Source organism: Fukomys damarensis, unplaced genomic scaffold (assembly GCF_012274545.1).
Source record: "Fukomys damarensis isolate Sample0158 unplaced genomic scaffold, DMR_v1.0_HiC HiC_scaffold_5, whole genome shotgun sequence".
NCBI lineage: Eukaryota > Metazoa > Chordata > Mammalia > Rodentia > Bathyergidae > Fukomys > Fukomys damarensis.
Genome location: NW_022900917.1, coordinates 44,613,966 through 44,635,397, shown reverse-complemented (window position 1 = coordinate 44,635,397; position 21,432 = coordinate 44,613,966). Strand labels below are relative to the sequence as shown.

General features: G+C 36.8%; 1 protein-coding gene across 5 annotated transcripts in view; it reads left to right on the top strand.

Moving 5' to 3' along the window:
- The window catches only part of Dnajc5b (DnaJ heat shock protein family (Hsp40) member C5 beta), an 88,250-nt gene that overhangs the window by 12,551 nt on the left and 54,267 nt on the right, over nt 1-21,432 (top strand). Inside the window, exon 1 of one of the 5 annotated variants that reach the window (XM_010611443.1) lies at nt 16,871-16,888. The exons of the other annotated variants lie outside the window; for them this stretch is intronic. The gene's annotated coding sequence lies outside the window, so the exon portion shown is untranslated. Of the gene's footprint in view, nt 1-16,870; nt 16,889-21,432 lie in introns of those variants that run through there. 5 annotated transcript variants of the gene reach the window in all.

The following is a 21,432-nucleotide window of genomic DNA, read 5'->3' as shown; positions in this document are numbered from 1 at the left end:
GATAATATACAGGGAATAACTTTGATTATTTTGCATTTATTCAAATCTGTTCTGTGAGCTAGTATGTGATTCTGATTTCTTATTTAATTTCTTCTGTGATCCATTGATTGTTCAGGAGAGTGTTGTGCAATTTCCATGTGTTTGTGAAGTTCCTGTGGTTTCTTACGCTATTGCTCTCCAGCTTAATTGCACTGTGATGTGATAATATACAGGGAATAACTTTGATTATTTTGCATTTATTCAAATCTGTTCTGTGAGCTAGTATGTGATCTATCTTGGAGAATGACTCACGTGCAGCTGAAAAGAATGTATATTCTGATTTTGTGGGTGGAACAGTCTATATACGTCTAATAAGTCAATGCGTTCAAAAGCTTGGTTCAATTCTAGTATTTCATTGTTGATTTTCTGCCTAGATGATCTGTCTATTTGTGAAAGTGGGTTATTTAGATCCCCCACTACAATTGTATTAGTGCTTATTTGGTTTTTCATGTTACTTAATATTTGTTTTATGTAGTTGGGGGCATTTATATTTGATGCATATATCTTTGTGATTGTCATCTCTTCCTCTTGAATTGTTCCCTTTACAAGGATGTAGTGGCCTTCTTTTTCTCTCTTAATGAATTTTGGTTTGAAATTTACTTTGTCTGTGAATAAGGTTGCTATCCTTGCTTTTTTCATGGGCTCCTATGGCATGGAGAATTGTTTTCCACCCTTTCACTTTCAGTCTATGGGCTTCTTTTTTGCACTAAGTGTGTTTCTTGTATACAACATATTGTTGGATTTTGCTTCTTAATCCATTCTGCCAGTCTATTTCTCTTGATTGGTGAATTGAGGCCAGTGACATTGATGGTTGTAACTGATATGCACTGACTTATTATTGTCATGTTATTGCCCTTTGGTTGACTCTTTTTAATTTTTTGCCCTTTCCTTTTAATTTCTTGCCTTGACTATTTAGTTTGCTCTCTTGGGCCTCATGGTGTTGTGATCCTCATTGTCTTTTTCTAGGATATTGTTTATAATTCCTTGTAGTGCTGGTTTGGTATTCATGAAGTTTCTCAGGTGTTCTTTGTCATGGAAATATTTTATTTCCCCATCCATTTGAAAGAGAGTTTTGCAGGATACATCAGTCTAGGTTGGAGGTTGTTTTCTTTTAGGACTTGAAATACCTCACTCCAGGCTCTCCTTGACCTGAGGGTTTGTGTTGAAAACTCTGCTGTGATTCTGATGGGCTTTCCTTTACATGTGATTTGTTTCTTTTCTCTTACTGCTTGTAGTATTTTGTTCTTCTGTTGGGTTTCTGGAATCTTGATTATTATTTTTCTAGGTGTAGATATTTTTTATCATGGCTAGTTGGAGTCCTATATGCTTCATTTATCTGTATGTCAAATTCTTCCCCTTTGTTTAGGAAGTTTTCTGTCATCAATTCTATGAACAGCTTTTTTAAGTCATTTGCATTTTCTCCTGCTACTTCATGGATTCCTATCATCTTATGTTTTTCTTCTTTGCATCATCTAGGAGTTGTTGGATTGAGTTTTCATGATCCCTTACTATTTTTAAGAGACCTCTTTTTTCATGGTCACTGTCTGCGATCCTATCTTCTATATCTGAGATTCTATCTTTGCAATCTTTTATTCTATTTTGTATGCTTTTAATAGAGTTTTTAATTTCCTGGATATGTTTGAATCTGTTTATGGATTCCATTTCTTTCCTACTTTGGGTGTTCATTGTTTCCATTTCTTTCTTATGCTGGGCCTTCATGGCTTCTATCATGGTCCTGAGCTCATCTAATTTTTTGTCATTTTCTGTTCTAGAGTGTCAAATTATGGCTTTCATTTTGCTCATCATCTCTATGGTTATCTGGGAAATTATTTCTGTTTTGAATTTTTCTAGAGCCTGATTGATCAGTTTTGTTACTTCCTGTGCTGTGAGTTCTGAGTGCCCTGGTGGTTCACTATCAGACTTTTCATCCTCCTTTGCCCTACTGTTTGCCATTGGTGAACTGGATGTCTGTCTTTGTGTCTTGCTTAAGTGTTTTCTCATCTTTATTTTTGCTGTTGGGTTGTCCTTGATTCAATCTCTGGGTTATTAAATCTTCCTGATATAGTTGCATTTTAGCTTTTGTTTCTATAATGACTCATAGACATTCTCATTTTCACAATATCAGAGAAAACAACTCATCAGATCAATCCCTCTCCTTATCCCAATCAATACATTCAGCAACACAATAGGATCAATCACTACTTGCACATTGACCACTTGTGGTAGTCATTAATCTATCACTTTTAAACGATGTGAATTAAAATCAAGAAGCAGCCCAAAATATGTTTGCAGTGAACAAACTCCTCAACATAGCATATTTACCATTTAGAATGGGGGCCTAGACAGAGTTAGGATGAGAAGAGTAAATACCTAAAAGAACTGGCGAAGGTTTCAAGTGAAGCCAGAGGACACAGAACGACCACACAATCTTTAGGAAACTGTTAAACTCAAAAGAATAGACAGAGTGCAAGTATAAGGACAAGAATATATCCCCTTAACAGCAATAGGGGCTCACTTTCCCTTGAAACTACTGATCCTTGAGTGAGGCACAGTGATAGAAAAAAGAACATTAAGGAAAAAGAAGAAATCTAAGTCAGGGCAGAAGCAGGAACAGAGAGAGAGATGAGGGGCAATATGTTGAAGCAAGAGACAATGCATATATCTTTGTGATTGTCATCTCTTCCTCTTGAATTGTTCCCTTTACAAGGATGTAGTGGCCTTCTTTTTCTCTCTTAATGAATTTTGGTTTGAAATTTACTTTGTCTGTGAATAAGGTTGCTATCCTTGCTTTTTTCATGGGCTCCTATGGCATGGAGAATTGTTTTCCACCCTTTCACTTTCAGTCTATGGGCTTCTTTTTTGCACTAAGTGTGTTTCTTGTATACAACATATTGTTGGATTTTGCTTCTTAATCCATTCTGCCAGTCTATTTCTCTTGATTGGTGAATTGAGGCCAGTGACATTGATGGTTGTAACTGATATGCACTGACTTATTATTGTCATGTTATTGCCCTTTGGTTGACTCTTTTTAATTTTTTGCCCTCTCCTTTTAATTTCTTGCCTTGACTATTTAGTTTGCTCTCTTGGGCCTCATGGTGTTGTGATCCTCATTGTCTTTTTCTAGGATATTGTTTATAATTCCTTGTAGTGCTGGTTTGGTATTCATGAAGTTTCTCAGGTGTTCTTTGTCATGGAAATATTTTATTTCCCCATCCATTTGAAAGAGAGTTTTGCAGGATACATCAGTCTAGGTTGGAGGTTGTTTTCTTTTAGGACTTGAAATACCTCACTCCAGGCTCTCCTTGACCTGAGGGTTTGTGTTGAAAACTCTGCTGTGATTCTGATGGGCTTTCCTTTACATGTGATTTGTTTCTTTTCTCTTACTGCTTGTAGTATTTTGTTCTTCTGTTGGGTTTCTGGAATCTTGATTATTATTTTTCTAGGTGTAGATATTTTTTATCATGGCTAGTTGGAGTCCTATATGCTTCATTTATCTGTATGTCAAATTCTTCCCCTTTGTTTAGGAAGTTTTCTGTCATCAATTCTATGAACAGCTTTTTTAAGTCATTTGCATTTTCTCCTGCTACTTCATGGATTCCTATCATCTTATGTTTTTCTTCTTTGCATCATCTAGGAGTTGTTGGATTGAGTTTTCATGATCCCTTACTATTTTTAAGAGACCTCTTTTTTCATGGTCACTGTCTGCGATCCTATCTTCTATATCTGAGATTCTATCTTTGCAATCTTTTATTCTATTTTGTATGCTTTTAATAGAGTTTTTAATTTCCTGGATATGTTTGAATCTGTTTATGGATTCCATTTCTTTCCTACTTTGGGTGTTCATTGTTTCCATTTCTTTCTTATGCTGGGCCTTCATGGCTTCTATCATGGTCCTGAGCTCATCTAATTTTTTGTCATTTTCTGTTCTAGAGTGTCAAATTATGGCTTTCATTTTGCTCATCATCTCTATGGTTATCTGGGAAATTATTTCTGTTTTGAATTTTTCTAGAGCCTGATTGATCAGTTTTGTTACTTCCTGTGCTGTGAGTTCTGAGTGCCCTGGTGGTTCACTATCAGACTTTTCATCCTCCTTTGCCCTACTGTTTGCCATTGGTGAACTGGATGTCTGTCTTTATGTCTTGCTTAAGTGTTTTCTCATCTTTATTTTTGCTGTTGGGTTGTCCTTGATTCAATCTCTGGGTTATTAAATCTTCCTGATATAGTTGCATTTTAGCTTTTGTTTCTATAATGACTCATAGACATTCTCATTTTCACAATATCAGAGAAAACAACTCATCAGATCAATCCCTCTCCTTATCCCAATCAATACATTCAGCAACACAATAGGATCAATCACTACTTGCACATTGACCACTTGTGGTAGTCATTAATCTATCACTTTTAAACGATGTGAATTAAAATCAAGAAGCAGCCCAAAATATGTTTGCAGTGAACAAACTCCTCAACATAGCATATTTACCATTTAGAATGGGGGCCTAGACAGAGTTAGGATGAGAAGAGTAAATACCTAAAAGAACTGGCGAAGGTTTCAAGTGAAGCCAGAGGACACAGAACGACCACACAATCTTTAGGAAACTGTTAAACTCAAAAGAATAGACAGAGTGCAAGTATAAGGACAAAAATATATCCCTAACAGCAATAGGGGCTCACTTTCCCTTGAAACTACTGATCCTTGAGTGAGGCACAGTGATAGAAAAAAGAACATTAAGGAAAAAGAAGAAATCTAAGTCAGGGCAGAAGCAGGAACAGAGAGAGAGATGAGGGGCAATATGTTGAAGCAAGAGACTGAGTTGGTGAAAGAGGACAGAAAAAAGAATTTACAGAGTGGAATGAGGAAAAGAAAGAAAAGGAAAAAAATGACTTTGAAGCACCTCTTTCAGACTATATCTCTGTTGTCATAATACACATCATGTGGAGCCATGTGCAGAACTAAATCCCCCTATCTCAGCTAGCAGATGGCAGACCCCCGTGACACAGACTAACCTCAGGCTGCAAGGCCCAAATTGAGCTCCCTGACCTCCTGCAGGGTTGAACTCCAGACAGTTCTACTACAGGTTTCCCCTGCCTTTTCTTTAAAGATGTTCAAATTTGGGAACTCAGAAAATTACCCTTTATAACCAGCTATGCCTCTGAGGAGTGATAAAAATCATTTTAAAGTGCATAATACATTAGTCAAGGTTCCTTAGAGAAGCAGAAACAATATGATACATTTGTAAAAGAAGAAATGAACTGTAATGATTGTGAAGACTCACAAGTCTTATGATTCACAGATATCAGGAGTGCTACATTGGGAAAGATAATGTTTCAGTATGATCCTGAAAATGGGGAGAACAAAATGTGAGGAGGTGACAAGAGCACTCCTTACTAAGGTGGTCATCTATGTTGTCCCACTCAGGCCTTCAACTAATGGGATGAGGCCCACCCACACTAAAAAGGGCATCTGCTTTGCTCAGTTTTCTGATTCAAATATTAAACTCATCTGGAACATATTCATAAACACAACTATAATAACTGAGCAAACATATAGGCACCTTATTGTCTAATAGAATTGTATTATGCAAAGTTTTTTTCAAAATTTTTATTTTTATTAGGACAGTCACAGTACATGATGATTACATTCATTGGGGAGAGTTGGTACATGTACACAACACATCTTAATTCTTTTTATGTCCCCTTCCTTTTCCCTCTCTCTCACTTCCTTCCATCTCTCAGTCCTCTTCCATTTGCAGAAGATCTTTCTCCTTATTTCCTATTATCTACATTTTATTTCACTCATTAATTTAGTCATGCTTAGGTTTCTCATATAGGAGAAACCATGTGATATTTAAGCTTGTTTGTCTTATTTATTTCACTTGACTATATGGTCTCAAAGTGCATCCATTTTCCTACAAATAACTTATACTTATCCTTCAATAGCAGAGTAGAACTTCATTTTGTATAATTACCACATTTTCATTATCTATTCATCTATTGATGGACAGATATATGGGCCACTTCCAAGATTTAACTATTATAAATTGTGCTGCTATAAAAATGGATATGCTTGTATCACTATAATATAATGTTTTTAACTCTTTCAGGAAAATACCTAAAAGAGGGATAGCAGGGTTGGATGGAATTTCTAATTTTAGTTTTTTGAGGAATTTCCATAATGGTTGTAGTAGTTTACATTCCCCAACAATATAGAAGAGTTCCTTTTTCCCCACATCCTTACCAGTATTTGTTAACACTTAATTTATTGATGATAGTCATTCTTTCTGAAATAAGATGGAATCTCAGTGTTATTTTAATTTTCATTTTTCTAAAGACTACAGATACTGAACTTCTAAAAATATATTTATTGGCAATTTGCCCCTTTTTCTTCTGGGAAGTGACTCTTCACTTCAGTTGCCCATTTTTTTTTATTGTTCTCTTACTTTTACATTGGCTATTTCCTTTGTTATGCAGAATCTCTTTAATTTGATATAATCATATTTATTGATTCTTGATGTTATTTCTTCTACAATTTGAGTTTTGTTCAGAAAGTCCTTGCCTATGTTTATGTTTCTAAGTGTTTTACCTATTTCATCTGCTAGCATGTTAAGTGTTTTTGTTTTAATATTTAGATATTGATCCATTTTTATTATTTTAGTACATAGTGAGACATATGGTCTTGTTATTGGATTATTCAGTTTTACATTTTCTTGGTTTAGTGTGGGTAATTTATGTATATCTAGGAATCTATCCACTTCTTCTGGACTATCCAGTTTATTGGAGTACAAGTTGTCAAAGTAGTTGTTAATAGTCTTCTGGATTTCACTGGTGTCAATTGTGATTTCACTTTTTTCATTTCTAATTGCATTGCTTTGGTTCTTTTCTCACCTTTACTGAGTGTAAACTCAGCTTAAACTGAGCTAAGTGTTTGTCTATTTTGTTTATTCTTTCAAAGAACTTGCTCTTTGAATTTTTCTTTTAGTTTCAATTTTATTAATTTCTATTCTTATCTGTATAATTTCCTTCCTTTTACTAGTTTTGAATTCAGATTGTTCTTGTTTTCCTAGGACTTTGAACTGTATCATTGGGTTATTTATTTGGCCTCACTCTGTTTTAATGATGTGGGCATTCCCAGCTATAAACTTCCTCTTAGGACTGCTAACAATGTGTCCCATAGCTCCTGGTATGTTGAACTGGCCTTATCAGTTGATTTTTAGGAACTATTTAATTTTTTCTTTTACTTATTCCATAATCTATTGATTATTCAAGAGTGTTTTGTTTAATTTCCACATGTTTGCATAATTTCTGTGGTTTTTTTCCATTGATTTCTCATTTAATTGTACTATGATCAGATAATATGCATGGGATAAGTTTCATTTCTTTTATTTATTTAAGCATATTTGTCAGCTAGTGTATGGTCTATTTTGGAAAAAGTTCCATGTGTTGCTGAGAAGAATGTATATTCTGTTTGGTGAAACACTATAGATGTGTTTTAAGTCAGTTTGTTTGAAGGAGTGGTTCAACTCTGATATTTCTTTGTTGATTTTTTTGTCTAGTTGATCTATTTGTAATAATGTAGCATTTATGTCTCTTACTCTAATTGTGTTGATGTTTACCTGTTATTTTATATCTATTAGTGTTTATTTTATAATGTTAGGTGTGCCAGTGCTCAGTGCATATATATTTATAATTGTTATCTCCTCCTGTTAAATTGTTCCCTTATCCAATATATAGTGACATCCTTTGTCTCTTCTGATCAATTTTGGTTTAGTCAACTTTGTCTGAAAACAAAGTAGCTACCACTGTTTCAGGTTCCCTTTGCATGGAATATTGTTTTGTATCCTTGATTTTTAGTCTATGAATGTCTTTTTGGATTAAATGTGGTTTTGTATGTAGCATACTATTGGGTTTTGTTTTTTAATTCTGACAATTCAAATCTTTTGTTTGAGGTGTTTAAAGCATTCACATTGAGAGTTTTTCTTGTAAAGTATTGACTTACTCCTGTCATTGCATCATTTTCCTGTTTCTGATTTTCTTTTTCCCCTTTGCTTAACTGCTAACTTTGCCTAGTATATTCATTTCATTAGACTTTTTGGAATTGTTGGCTTCCTTGTCTCTTTCTAGGATATCTTTGAGAATTTTTTGGAGTGTTAGTTTTGTGATAATGAATTTCTTATGGTGCTCATTGTCATGGAAAGACTTTATTTCTTCATCAATTTTGAAAGACAATTTTGCAAGATATATCAGTCTGGGTTGCAAGTTGTTTTCTTTTAGGCTTGAAACACTTCACTCCAAGCTCTCTGGGCTTTTAACGTTTGTGTTAGGAAGCCTGCTGTAATTCTAATAGGTTTACTTTTAAAAGGGATTTGTTCCTTTTCTCAAATTGCTGTTAAGATTCTGTTCTAGTGCAGCTGAAAAGAATGTATATTGGCATAGAAGACTTTATGAACAAATCCTCAGCAGCACGAGAACTTGCACAAAGAACAAACTGGGATTTCACTGTACTGGAAAGTTTTTGCAGTGCAAGAGAAACCACCAACATAGCTAAGAGACAACCTACTGTGTGAGAAAAAAGTTTTGCCAGCTACTCCTCAGACAAAGGACTACTATCTAGAATATATAAAGAACTAAAAAAAAAAAAAAAAAGTCAGACCTCCCCAAGTACAAAGACCCATTTCAAAAATGCGCATCTGAAATCAACAGAAATTTATCAGACAAAGAAGTAAAAGCAGCAAATACATATATTAAAAAATGTTCAACATCACTGGTCATTAGAGAGATGCAGATGAAAACAACACTAAGATTCCAGCTCACCCCCGAAAGAATAGCTGCTATCAAGAAATCAACCAATCACAAATGCTGGTGGGGCTGTGGAGAGAAAGGAACCCTTCTCCATTGTTGGTAGGAGTGCAAACTGGTGCAACCACTGTGGAAATCAACATGGAGATACCTCACATAACTAGGATTAGAGGTTCCATTTGACCCAGCCATCCCTCTGCTGGGTTTCTTTCCAAAAGAATTAAAAGAATCATACCACAGTGATATATGCACACCCATGTTTATAGCAGCACAGTTCATAATAGATAAAACTTGGAAACAACCCAAATGCTCATCAACTGGAGACTGGATAAAGAAGATGTATTTTTTTCTATAAAATGGAGTACTACTCAGCTATAAAGAATGAGAAACTAGAGTCATTCATCTCTAAATGGATGAACATTGAGGCCATACTCTTAAGTGAAATAAATAGGACACACTTGAGTAAATACCGAATAGTTTCTCTGGTGTAAAAAACTGAAAGTGTTCAAATGATATAATTGGGAGTGTGAAATAGGAAGAAAATGATTAAAGAGGAAGTGGGAAGGATAGGGGAAAGGAAATAAGGGAAATGAAAAAATGAAAAAAATGGAAACAAAGTCTTTGTAAATAAGGAAGAGTGGATGGGGTGAAGAGAGGGCAGGGGTATGGGGAAAAAACAAGAACCAAGGTATATCATGTAAAGGTACAAGATTCCAATGATAAATGTAACTGTATTGTTTGCTTTAAATGCACCAATAAATTTAATGAAAAAAAAAAGATTCTGTTCTTGTGTTGGACTTCTGAAAGTTTGACTATAATGTGTTATGAAGAAGCTGTGTTCTGATTGTGGCTATTTGCAGTTCTATATGACTTAATTATATCTATGTTAAATTCTTTCCTCATTTTTGGAACTACTATTATTTCTGTAAATAAGTTTTTATGTCATTTGTGCTATCTTCTGATTTTTCACTAATTCTAATTAATTTTCAACTATCTTCTTTGCTTTATCTAGTAGCTGTTGGATTCATCTTCCATGTTTTCTTATTGTTTTTAAGGTATCTGAGTATATAGTCACTGCATCAATCCTATCTTCTAGTTCCTCCATCCTCAAAATTGTCACTTTAGCTGCCCATACTTTCAAAAGAATTTTTGTATCTCCCAAATTTCTGTCTGGTACATTTTCATAGATTCTAATTATTTGGTAAAACATCATTCATGTTTTGTATCATTCTACTTATTTCAGCTAGCTTCTTATTAATTTCTTCTGAAAGGTCACTAATCATTTGTTTTTTAAGTCCAGTGTTGTTGTTCTCCCCCGCCCCCATACCTGGGATTGAGCTCAGATTCTTGTGCTTGCCAAGCAGACACAATTCCACTGAGCTACATCCCAGACTCATTGCCTATTTAGTTATATCATCTTTCAGCTCTCCAAGCATATTACTGATCTTTTTTTTTCTGTTTCTTCTTTTGTCATTTCTTCTTGTTCAAATGCTTGGCTTTTGATTCCTCTCTACTTATGCCCTGTGGTTCATTTCAAGGGTTTGAGAATTCTTAGGGGATTTTATTGCCTTGTCTTCTCATATTTCTATTGTCTCATATGTGGATATGCACCTATGAGTATGTGTATGTGCGTGCACACACCAAGTTTGCAGTTATTTAAAATGGGAAGATTTTGTTGCTAGTATGAAGATCTCTTTAGTATCTAGTGTATGCTTTTCAGTGATACATTCTGGGCATGGCTAACCATATGTCTGTTTTTCTGTGCCATAATCGGAGCACCTCCATTATATGAAAGAGGAAAGTGTAATGTTATTGGCCCAATATCCAGTTCTTTGGAAATGAACTGCAGCATTTTTGATGACACAAAAACAAACCATGTATTAGCGTACAGCAAGAACTAATGAATAGCACCAACCGTCAGCCTTGCAATAGCAACAATATCAGCACCAATAATAGAGTCAAAGATAGAATAAATTTTGACATATTACAAACATCAATAAGAGCTACCACTGCACCACTCTTCAACATAGAAAAATGGTCAATAATTATAATATAGACACAAAGACAAACCAAATAATGACATACAGTAAATATGTAGGAAATGCCACCATTAACAACAGAGAATAAATCAATAATATTAGCATAGAGTTAGCTAAATATCTAAAAATTAGTAAAGCTTAATTAGTAAAGATGGAGAAGGTGGGAATCAGGAGGATAAAAAAGTAAAATTTGAAAAATAAAGAAAAGGAGAGAAAGATAAGATAAAGGATCCTATTAGAGTAAAATAAAATTAATAGAATTAGAGAAAGGTAACAGAAAAGAGCAAATGAGAAAAATAATTAAAAACCAAAAGAAGACCGAAATAAAGGAGAAAAAGAAAAGTTAATGAAAAATCCCTAAAAACCTAATAAAAAAGAAATGAACCCCTCCCCCAAAGAATAATTCCTCTGTATTTTTGAACAAATGACTTCTTTTCAGGGTCTGCAGCCCTGGAATCCACCAGACATGGGAGAGATGGTGACTTACTACTAGGATCTATTCGGTTTTCACATTTGTGTTTTTGTGTGTGAATGCTGAATCCCGCTCCATCTTTCCTCCTAGGAATGGTTGGTCAGTGATGACCATCCCAAGCCTGTAGCCTCTCCAATGCTCCAAGATTCTCTTGTGCACTCAAAGTCATAGTTTTCTCTGCTTATCTTCACATGAGGTGCCTTCCCTGCTCCATAGGCCCCTCTATCCGTACATCCCAAACTATGGCAACTGTTCAAGCTGAGGCATATCCCTGATTATATAAGACTGGGAAAGCAAACAGAACACTTAGCTGAGCTCTGAACGTAGGCAGTGGGACAATGGCTGCCATCAAGCAGTCTGCTGGACTTAATGCCAGCACTTTCAGACTCAGCCCCTTCCAAAAGTCACACATGGCCAGACTGGCTTCTCCACTCAAAGAGCAGGATCCCTGAGACTTTCCCGGTCTAGGCTTAAATTTCCCAGTGGTGTCTGTGTGGGTGTCTAACCCACACTCTCTCTATATCTTGTGACTGTCTCCCACCAGTCACTATGGTAGGATGATACCAGAAACCCTGAAGTATAGTTGTTCTGTGGCTCAGACTTTAACAATTAACTCATTCCCAAAATGCCTCCTGATTAAACTCTTCAGCATTCTGGGCACTGTATTGGATTTTTTCTTCAACTCTAGACTGTTGTGCAGAAGGAGTCACTTTTGAAGAAAAACTCCACACTGATTTTTGCAGTTTATAATAGCCATGGACTTTTCTTGGGGCTAGTGGTGCTGATCTATTCTGTTGTTTCTCTCTGATGATACTGACCAGTATGTCCAGGCTTATCTTGTGTCTGTAGATACAGATCCCCTTCCCTGGGAGCTGGGGTAAGCTTTCCAGACTGTTTTATCTTTTTCTTCCCATTGTACTCCATTCCCCCGGCTTCTGAGTAGCTCTAGTTTTCCTTTCAGCCCCTTCTCGACTCCTGGAGATCTGCTTTTTTTCCTTACCAAATTGTTGTTTTTCAGGCAGCTTGCTTCCTGGCCTTGGAGAGGTTGTATTTTTAATCCTTTCCAGTCTCCAATCCCAATCATGAGTATTATTAACTGATATATAAAATCAACCATCACACCTATGGATTAATTCTCTCATTTAATTGCCAAAATAACCACAGGTGCAAAGTAGTCTTATTCTCATTTGCACAGAAGCTTCTTATTTTTAAAATGTCCATACATTTCAGAGAAAAGGGTACTGAGGTTCAGAGAGTTGATGTAACTTGTCTAAAGTGTCACAGTTAGTAAACTGCAGAGCGAGGATACCAACCCCTGTCTAAATAATTCAGGAAGTACTCATAAGCAGTGAAGCCACTGCCTACAGTCACTGGTGCTGGGCTCCTCAAAGGTCCTGAGCCTTTCCCCAGTGCAGAAGAAGAACTGAAGGCATTAGTCACTGCTCAAAGCTGGAGGGCAACAATGAGGCCTCAGGAATTCATTTTTGTCTTCACATGTCTGAACAAGTGACTTGGGTGAAACGTGGAGATACTGAAGAACTCCTCCTTTGTCTTTGAGAGAATCTACAGAATACTACTAGTTGTTACTGTTTATTGAAAGCTACATGCTTTTTCTTTGCATGGATACTATTGTTTAATGTTCAGAACTCTCTTCCTCCCACTCCCAGTCCTGCTCTGTGTTCAGCTTGCCATGGGACTGCGTGTGCAGGGATTGTGGGGTATCCCTTTAAATCACCTTCCTCAGAGCCACCAAGAATGACCTAGGTTGTCTTATAAGTCCTTGTGGGCCAGACCCATCCTATTCCATCTCTCCTTTAAATCTGGTCATAAAACCAGCTTAAAATGTTCACAAATCACTAATTCTGCAGGTGTGTTCTGGCTGTTGCTTCACCTAGAGTCCCGACCCAGGCTTTTTCTTCATTTGATTTTCTCCTTGTTCACTGACTGATGTGTTCCTGCTCCTCAGTTTTCATTTCCACTATGACAACCTTTACATTATGGCCCTAAGTCAATCTTGTAAGAAAGGGACTCCTCTGTCCTCTGTCCACTGTATCACTCTCTGGTTGCTCCCAGAGTTCCCTTCATTGTGACAATGTAAGCAGTCCTTAAGTGTTGCTAAATTAGCCTTGGCCATAGTAACCCTTTCATTTTACAGAGGAAGAATCTTGGGCTCAGGAAGGTGAGACTCTTACCTAAGTTACCAGAATAAAAAAACTAAGTCATCCACTTCCCAAGCCAGAGCTTTTAGTGTAATGCGTAGATGTTAGTTTGGATGTGGCAGAATAGATCAAAGAACAGGACATTTCCAGGACAGCTTTTGTGACAAGGCACACAGGCTGCATGAACACACATAGAAAACTAGCCAGTACAGTACCTGTTTCAAGCACAAACTTTCATATTCAGAAAAATAAGTGCAGCACAAAGAAAAGTCCTGGAAGAGAAATGGTGATAGGGATTTTTTTTTTTTAACAGACATAGGCATATTTCCTCTGCTCTACGTGCTTCAACAGAAGGCCCAGGAAAGAGCTGAAATTCCTATCTGTCTGGAATTGCAGGTGATTCATTTGAGGCCCCCACTCCTAGAGGAAGTGGCTTTGGCTCATATCATGTGTTTACAGAAACTCAGCTCAGTTGTAAGCTCCACCCAATGGATTCTCCACCTTGACGCCTTTGTAGACCTACTTGTATGCATTTGGATTTAGTGGAAGATTATGCCAGATCTGGCCTCAGTCTGGCTCTCTGTCTTGTGGCCCATATAGTTTCCAAGGGTATCTATAAACTACATACCAGGAATGGAGGGTGGATTATTTGTTTTCAGCCAAGGACTCTGAGAATACTGTACATGTTCATAGTGAAACCCAATTATTACTGTAACAGCTTTAAAAGAAAGCTTTTGCTTTCAAAATAATTATTTTTCTTTTAAAACATGAGTAAATAAACCTCAGGTAGTATGGCAGCAGGAGAGGCATTACTGAGAAGGCAGCTCACTCTAGAGCTAGATAAGGCCAATGGGTGGTGCCCAGCAATGTGACTGCTTGCCCTAGCTACCATGATCTTCTTATTGGTACCTGTGGACAGATCACCCACTGCATACTCGACTAGGATTTGTGGAAATGGGGACCTGTATTTCTAGCCAGGTTCTGTTAACAGCTCTCTAAGGATTACATAAAACCCCATTATTGGTTCTTAAGATGGGAATACTAACACATGCCCTCCTTACCTACCCTGTTTGATGTATGGGTCAGATAAACCCATCTGAAAATACTTTTTTAGCAATATAGTCTCTATTTTTTTCTTGTGCTGTGAGAAGTAACGTCTTTTGCTGGAAGTGAGATTGGAGAATTGAGAAGCGGGGTGGAGATAGTAAAAGGTTCCACTGGGATGCCCAGAAGAGGCCTGGCCAGGATTACAGCTGCTCCTGGGCCTAGGGACCATGAATCTGTGTCCCCCAGGACATAAACAATAGCATGCTGGCTGGAGTTGTGGGGGAAAAAAGTAGGGGTATTGACAACAGAAAAATCACAATAGTGATCTAAGAGTCTTAGCTGAACAGGGAAAGGGCTGAAGATAAGGGCACCATTAACAGATTTGGGGGCTTAGAAATTTTGGTGAGATATAAACACCATGTGCAGAAGGGAGTCAGCTGGTAAGATAGGCAATGGAGGACAGAGTGTGAGGCTGGAGTTTAAGAGGTGGTAGACATCCAGGGATCTGAGTAGGGAAAGGGGCTATGTGTCAAATGAAGGTGAAGACCAGTAGAACCACATGGCTGCTGTAGGTCCCCAGGCTGATGATGGGGGTGGAGAGAGCGAGAGCTATATGCCTAGGTTACCTAGAAAATATGGGCAAGCTGTCAGACCTGAGGTGGCAGTGCGGACAAGAGCCTGTGGGTGGTAGGGACATGAAATGTGAGGGCAGAGTGTTATGAAGGGCCAGAAGAGAAAGTCAGTGCTACTTTAGGGAAAGGGAGACCTGGAAAAAGGATTGGCCACGGTACAGGCTTGGATTGAAAATTTAATATGAATTATATAAAAATGGGTCATTTTACACATATGGCTGTAGACAACCTGGCTGATACCTGTCATGTGAGGAACTTTTCCATGTATATGAGAAAGAGGGAACCTCTCTTGGCCTTGTATTCCACAGTAGGACTGGTAGGCATATGTCTATGCAAGGTTGTGAATAAGATGATTGTCTCTGGTGGATCCTTGGTTTTTTTTTTTTTTTAACTGCCATTTGCTACCTGAATCTCTCAGGGATCTTCAGTCTTGACCCAGCTGATGAGCAGAGAGATCTGAGATCTTAGAAGTTTAACAGCTACCCCAAACTTTCTCCTATTAGATAGAAGCTTCAAAACTAGGTTAATAAAAATCTTTTAAGTTTTCTAAATATTATTTTATTTTAATTGACACACAATAACTATACCTAATTATGGGATAAAGTGTGGTATTTCAATACATGTAGAATACAAGATAAAAGCCAGATTGTACAGTTGGTAAAGCTGTAATTTAAATCCCCCAACTGACTAGCTCACGGACTTGCAAAATTCTAGTTTCAGAAGAATGTAACCAAAGGGTGGTGTCCCTTATAGACATGATGTGCCCCACCCTGCTGTTTCCATGAGAGTTTTTCTCAGTAATTCCTGTAATTTCAAATGGCTGGAGAGAAACATTGAGGATACAAAAAAGTCAAGGGTGATTGTGAGCAAAGAATACTTTGAAATTCAAAACTCCTGCCCACAGTTTATTCTTTTTGAACACCAGAGGGCAACACAGTCATATTGAATAATAGGTCTGTTTTGCTTTAAGTGTGAAATCCTGAATGTATTTATACTGTATATCATTCATTTGAATATTTTCTCAGGCCTGTAGGAAAGTTACACAGATGTCCATGTCCAGAAACTGAGAGTAGGGAGACCTATGGGGAAGCACTTGTCCCTCATCCTCCCACCTCCTCCTGAGATTATCAGCTTCTGGTTAGTTGTGAGGGGCACTTGGACTATGTCCCAGGAAAGAGCCACCTTTTTCAAGGATCCAGTTTCTTACTATTAGGCCTGATCCTTTAATAGAATACAAGAAAAAAACAGAACTAAGGTTGATAAAGTTGTAATTTAAATCCCCCAACTGACTAGCTCATGGACTTGCAAAATTCCAGTTTCAGAAGAATGTATCTGAAAGTAAGGCCTGGCCCTGAGAGAAGAGAGGAGACCAAGAAAGGAGACACCTGTGAGAAAGGTCAAGGGATTACAGAAGTCTTCCAGTTACTGCTCCAACAGCACTAGGCCTTTGGTAACAGGGACCAGCTGACCATCATGTGGTCTTGGAAGAGCTTCCCACCGATGTAAGAGCATGTATGGAATCTGGCACAATCTAGAAAGCTTTGTAAGACTCCCAGGAGTCTTGGGAAGGAGCACCAATAGAACTATTGGGAACACAGGATGCTTGTGGAGCATTAAAAGTCTTGTTGAAAGGGTATTGGGGCTGAGTTCCAGGGAAGCCCTGAAGCCTGTGAGACTAGTCTACATGGGAGAGGCACCCTGACTGAGGTAGGCAGCAAAGGGAGATGCCAGTAGCCTCAAAGCCTATCTAATCCTGCATATCTGGAACTGAAGTGTGTGTGTGTGTGTGTGTGTGTGTGTGTGTGTGTGAATGTGTGTGTTTCTGTGTTATTATAGAAGAATCTGCACTAGATCATATCATTCATTCTGAAAGGTACCTTTTCACCCCTAAGAGAGGCAGCTTTATCCATACAGTTCTGGGCACCTTCCAATCATATTTCACAAAACTGTTCTTAGCAATGGCATGTTGGTAAGTAGCAAAATACCACTTACTCTGCATGATAGAAAAAGGCCTTGAAGACCAAAAACTGTATGATAAATATATTGAAATTTAGTAAGCTTTGAAAGTTCATTTGAAAGAGAAAACTTTGACAAAATGAAAGGAGAATATAAATCTATAAAAGAGAGTGCAAGGTCATTGCCATCATCTCAGTGAGCAAATCCGAATGCACCACTGCAAAGATCTGTGGACACTGAGGATTTGTGCAAGGGCATGGTATGCTTGGAACAGTGGACCCAAAAGGCAGGCAGAGGACCAGATTCCTTCTTGTTGCAGTGATCATTGCAGGAGTGTATGGGATCCTGTCCATCAGCACCAGTAAGAAGAAATTGCCCTTGTCACTTATAATTCTCTTGCTCAATTTGATCTTTTTTATTTTACATAGATACGAAAGAACAACTTTTTAGCAGAGCACTTGGATTACAGTTCTGGCTTTTAGCCCCTACTGATTAATGTTTATCCTTGGGAGAAGTCACGTGACTATACTTAACTGGTTATCTCTTAAATATGCATCAAGTATCAAATAATGTATATGACTTCTGAAAACACTTATGAAACATCAAGTGTGACATAATAAAACTATTACTCTCAAGAGCAACCCTATAATTCCTCCTCTTTTAAATATATATATCTGTTACATAGGCTGGATTTGTAAGGGGGCTCATTGAGAGTTAAGATGACTATATAACTTCAGGCCAATTCTATTTAAACCACCACTAAATAGGGCTGAAAATTGCTGCATGTTGATTTCTGTGTACTCCTGCTTCTTTAGGCTGCTTGGCTATACTCAGATGAAAATGTGCAGATAATTTGTGTTTGCAGTCAAAGTCTGTTAAAAAGAGACTCTCAGTATTCTAGATGTTAGTTCTTTGTCCAATAACAGTTGGCAAAAATATTTTTCCTGTCTGTAAGTCGTTTTTCACTTTGTTGTTTACTTTGTTATATAGAAATTTACAAATTTGATATAATCCCATTTGTTGATTCTTGGTTTTGGTTTTGGTACTGGGGATCAAACATGGGACCTTGGGCTTGCAAGGCAAGCAGCGGCACCACTGAGCTAAATCCCTAGCCCTTGTATTACTTCTTGTGCCACTGGGGTTATGCTCAGAAAATTCTATGTCTATGTCTGTCTATGTCTATGTCTATGTCTATGTCTGTGTCTATGTCTATGTCAGAAAGTTCTATGCCTATGTCTCCAAGAGTTTTCTCTTATTTTATCTTCCAGCAGATTGAGTCTTTCTGTTTTAACATTCAGATCTTTGATTCATTTTTATTTTAGCTTAGGATGTGGTATGATACATTGATCTAGACTCGATCTTCTGCATGTGGATATTCAATTTTTGCAGCACTATTTATTAAAGAGGATTCCTTTTCTCCAGTGTAATCTTTTGCCCTTTTGTCAAATATCAAATAGAATGTGCCTGGGGTTGTGTCTGCTTCCTCTGTTCTGTTCCATTGATTTACACGCTTGTTTTTGTGCCAGTACTGTGCTGTTTTGATCACAGTAGCTTTATAGTATAATTTCAACTCTTGGACTATGATAGCTCCTGCTTTGCTTTTGCTACCCAGGATTGCTTTTGCTACTCTGGGTCTCTTCTACTACCATATGAATTTTAGAATTGTTTTCTTTAGATCTGTGAGAAATGCTATTGATATTTTGACTGGGGTTGTGTTAAATCTGTGTATCAGTTTTGGAAGTACAGCCATTTTCATCATATTGGTTCTGCTTATCCCGAAACAGGGAATATCTTTCCATTTTCTGATGTTCTCCTTGATTTTCTTTTTCAGAAAAATATAATTTTTATTTCTTTCACTGCCATGGTTAGGTTCATTCCTAAGAATTTCATTTCTCTTTATGCTATTGTGAATGGTATCATTTTCCTAGTTTCTTTCTCAGTGAGTTTATTATTAGTGTATAGGAACACTATTGATTTTCTGTGTGTTTATTTTGTATCTGGCTACAATGCTGAATTTGGTTTTTAATTCTAAGATTTTTAGTGAAATTAGGGATCTTATAAGTAGAGGGTCATGTCAACTGCAAATAATATTTTGACTTCTTTCTTTCTTATTCCTTTTTTTCCCCTTTGATTTCCTCCTCTTGCCTGATTGCTCTGGCCAATATTTTGAGGACTATATTGAGCAGGAGAGGTGATAGTGGGCATCCTTGTCTTGTTTCTGATTTTAGAGGAAAAGCTTTCCCATTTAATATGATGTTGGTAGTGAGTTGGGCATAAATGGTTTTTATCATATTGAGATAAGGTCTTTCTATAACTATTTTCTTCAGAGTTTTTAATCATGAATGGATGTTTGACTTTGTCAAAGGCCTTTTCTGCATCTATTGAGATGATTGTGTGATTTTTGTCCTTGCTTCTGTTTTAGGTGATTTATTATATTGAACCATCCTTGCATCCTTGGAAGAAAACACACTTGGTCAATCTTTTTGATGATTTCTTGCATCCTGTTTGCCAATACTGTGATATGTCAGTTCAAAAACAGAAGCTGTCATCAAAATTTTGCTTCCCTTTTTTTTAACTCTACATCGGGTGATGAACACAACTGTGGCCATGTTCCCCAGAATCATGGAATGAATTAAGTTCATGAACTGAGGTACCACTGTATCTTGGTAAAGATTTTTGCATCTATATTCATTAGAAAGATGGGCCTGTAATTACTTTTTATGGTTGGGTCTTTAACTAGTTTTCAGGTCAGGGTAATGCTAGCTTCCAAGAATGATTTTGGGAGTACTCCTTCCCCCTCAATTTCATGAAAGAATTTGAGGGTCTTCTCTGGAGTTCTTATAGAATTTGGCAGGGAATCCATCAGGTCCTGGGGTTTTCTTTATTGATAGTTTTAAAATTACTACTTCCATCTCATTGCCAGTTATTGGATTATTCAAGATTTCTAAATCTTCTTGGTTTAATTTTGGTAATTCATATGTAGTTAAGAATCTCACCATTTCTTCAGAGTTCTCCAATTTTTGGCATACAGGTTTGTGAAGTAGTTGCTAATGATTTTCTGGAGTTTAGCGATATCTATTGTGATTTTGCCTTTTTCATTTCAAATTGCACTGATTGTGTCTTTACTTTTTTTTGTAAGATTAGTTAAGGGTTTATCTATTTGTTTATTCTTTCAAAGAACCAGCTCTTCAATTTATTGATTATTTTTATTTTTTTCTCCATTTTATTGATTTTTGCTCTGATCTTTATAATTTCCTTCCTTGCACAAGCTCTGGGTTTGGATTTTTCTTAATTTTTTAGGACCTTGAGGTACATCATAATGTTGTTTAATCTTGTTCTGTTTTTCAGATGTGGGCATTTACAGCCATAAATGTCCTTCATAGGACTGCTTTCATTGTTTTCCATAAGTTATGACATATTGTATTGTCATCATTTAATTCTAGGATCTATCTTATTTCTTAATATCTTCAGTGACCCATTGATTATTCAAGAGTACATTATTTAATTTTCATACATTTGTATAGTTTCTGTGGTTTATTTTTAAACTTTATTTATGCAACACAGTGTACAAAGTTATCATGGCATAAGCAATGATTCTGTACAATCACGCCATAGAAAAAATTTTTGAAGAATTCTTGATAATTTGAGCAACACCTTCCCTTCCCCCCACCCATAAAAGTGCTTACAGTGAACGGGGATTCTTTTTAAAGTCAAAGATCTGAAGATTCTTTTTCTGACCAAAAGAGTTCAAATTCTCAATTCCTAATGTTTACACATAAAACAAGCACCAAGAAATAAATAAATCTTCTTCATTCCTATATCACAAATACCAGAAACTGCAATCTGTATAGTGATACACAATATTGGAAAAAAATTCTCTAAATCATTTGGAATACTTAAAATGTTTAACTTTAAAATGCAGAGTGATCATGAAAGGAGTATTTAGGCAAGAGAAGCAGCTAAACTTCCGCATTCACATGAAGTATCCTCCATCAATTTTTTGTTGTTGTTGTTGGTATCAGGTATTGACAGGTAAGCACACCAACACTGAGCTGAATCCCCAGTCCTCTCCACTGATTTTCAAAGCATATTGCAAGTTGGACATAATTGGATATCAAACCACAAGAATAGTATACAGTTGGCTAAGGGGCTATGCATGTGATAACCAAGAGAATCTAGTTGTGCATTACTTTGATAAAGCTAAATTCTTTACAGTATACAAAACTTATTAATAATATAATGTAGAGACCAAAATGTAAAGAGAAAATGCATTACTGATTTATATATATATATAT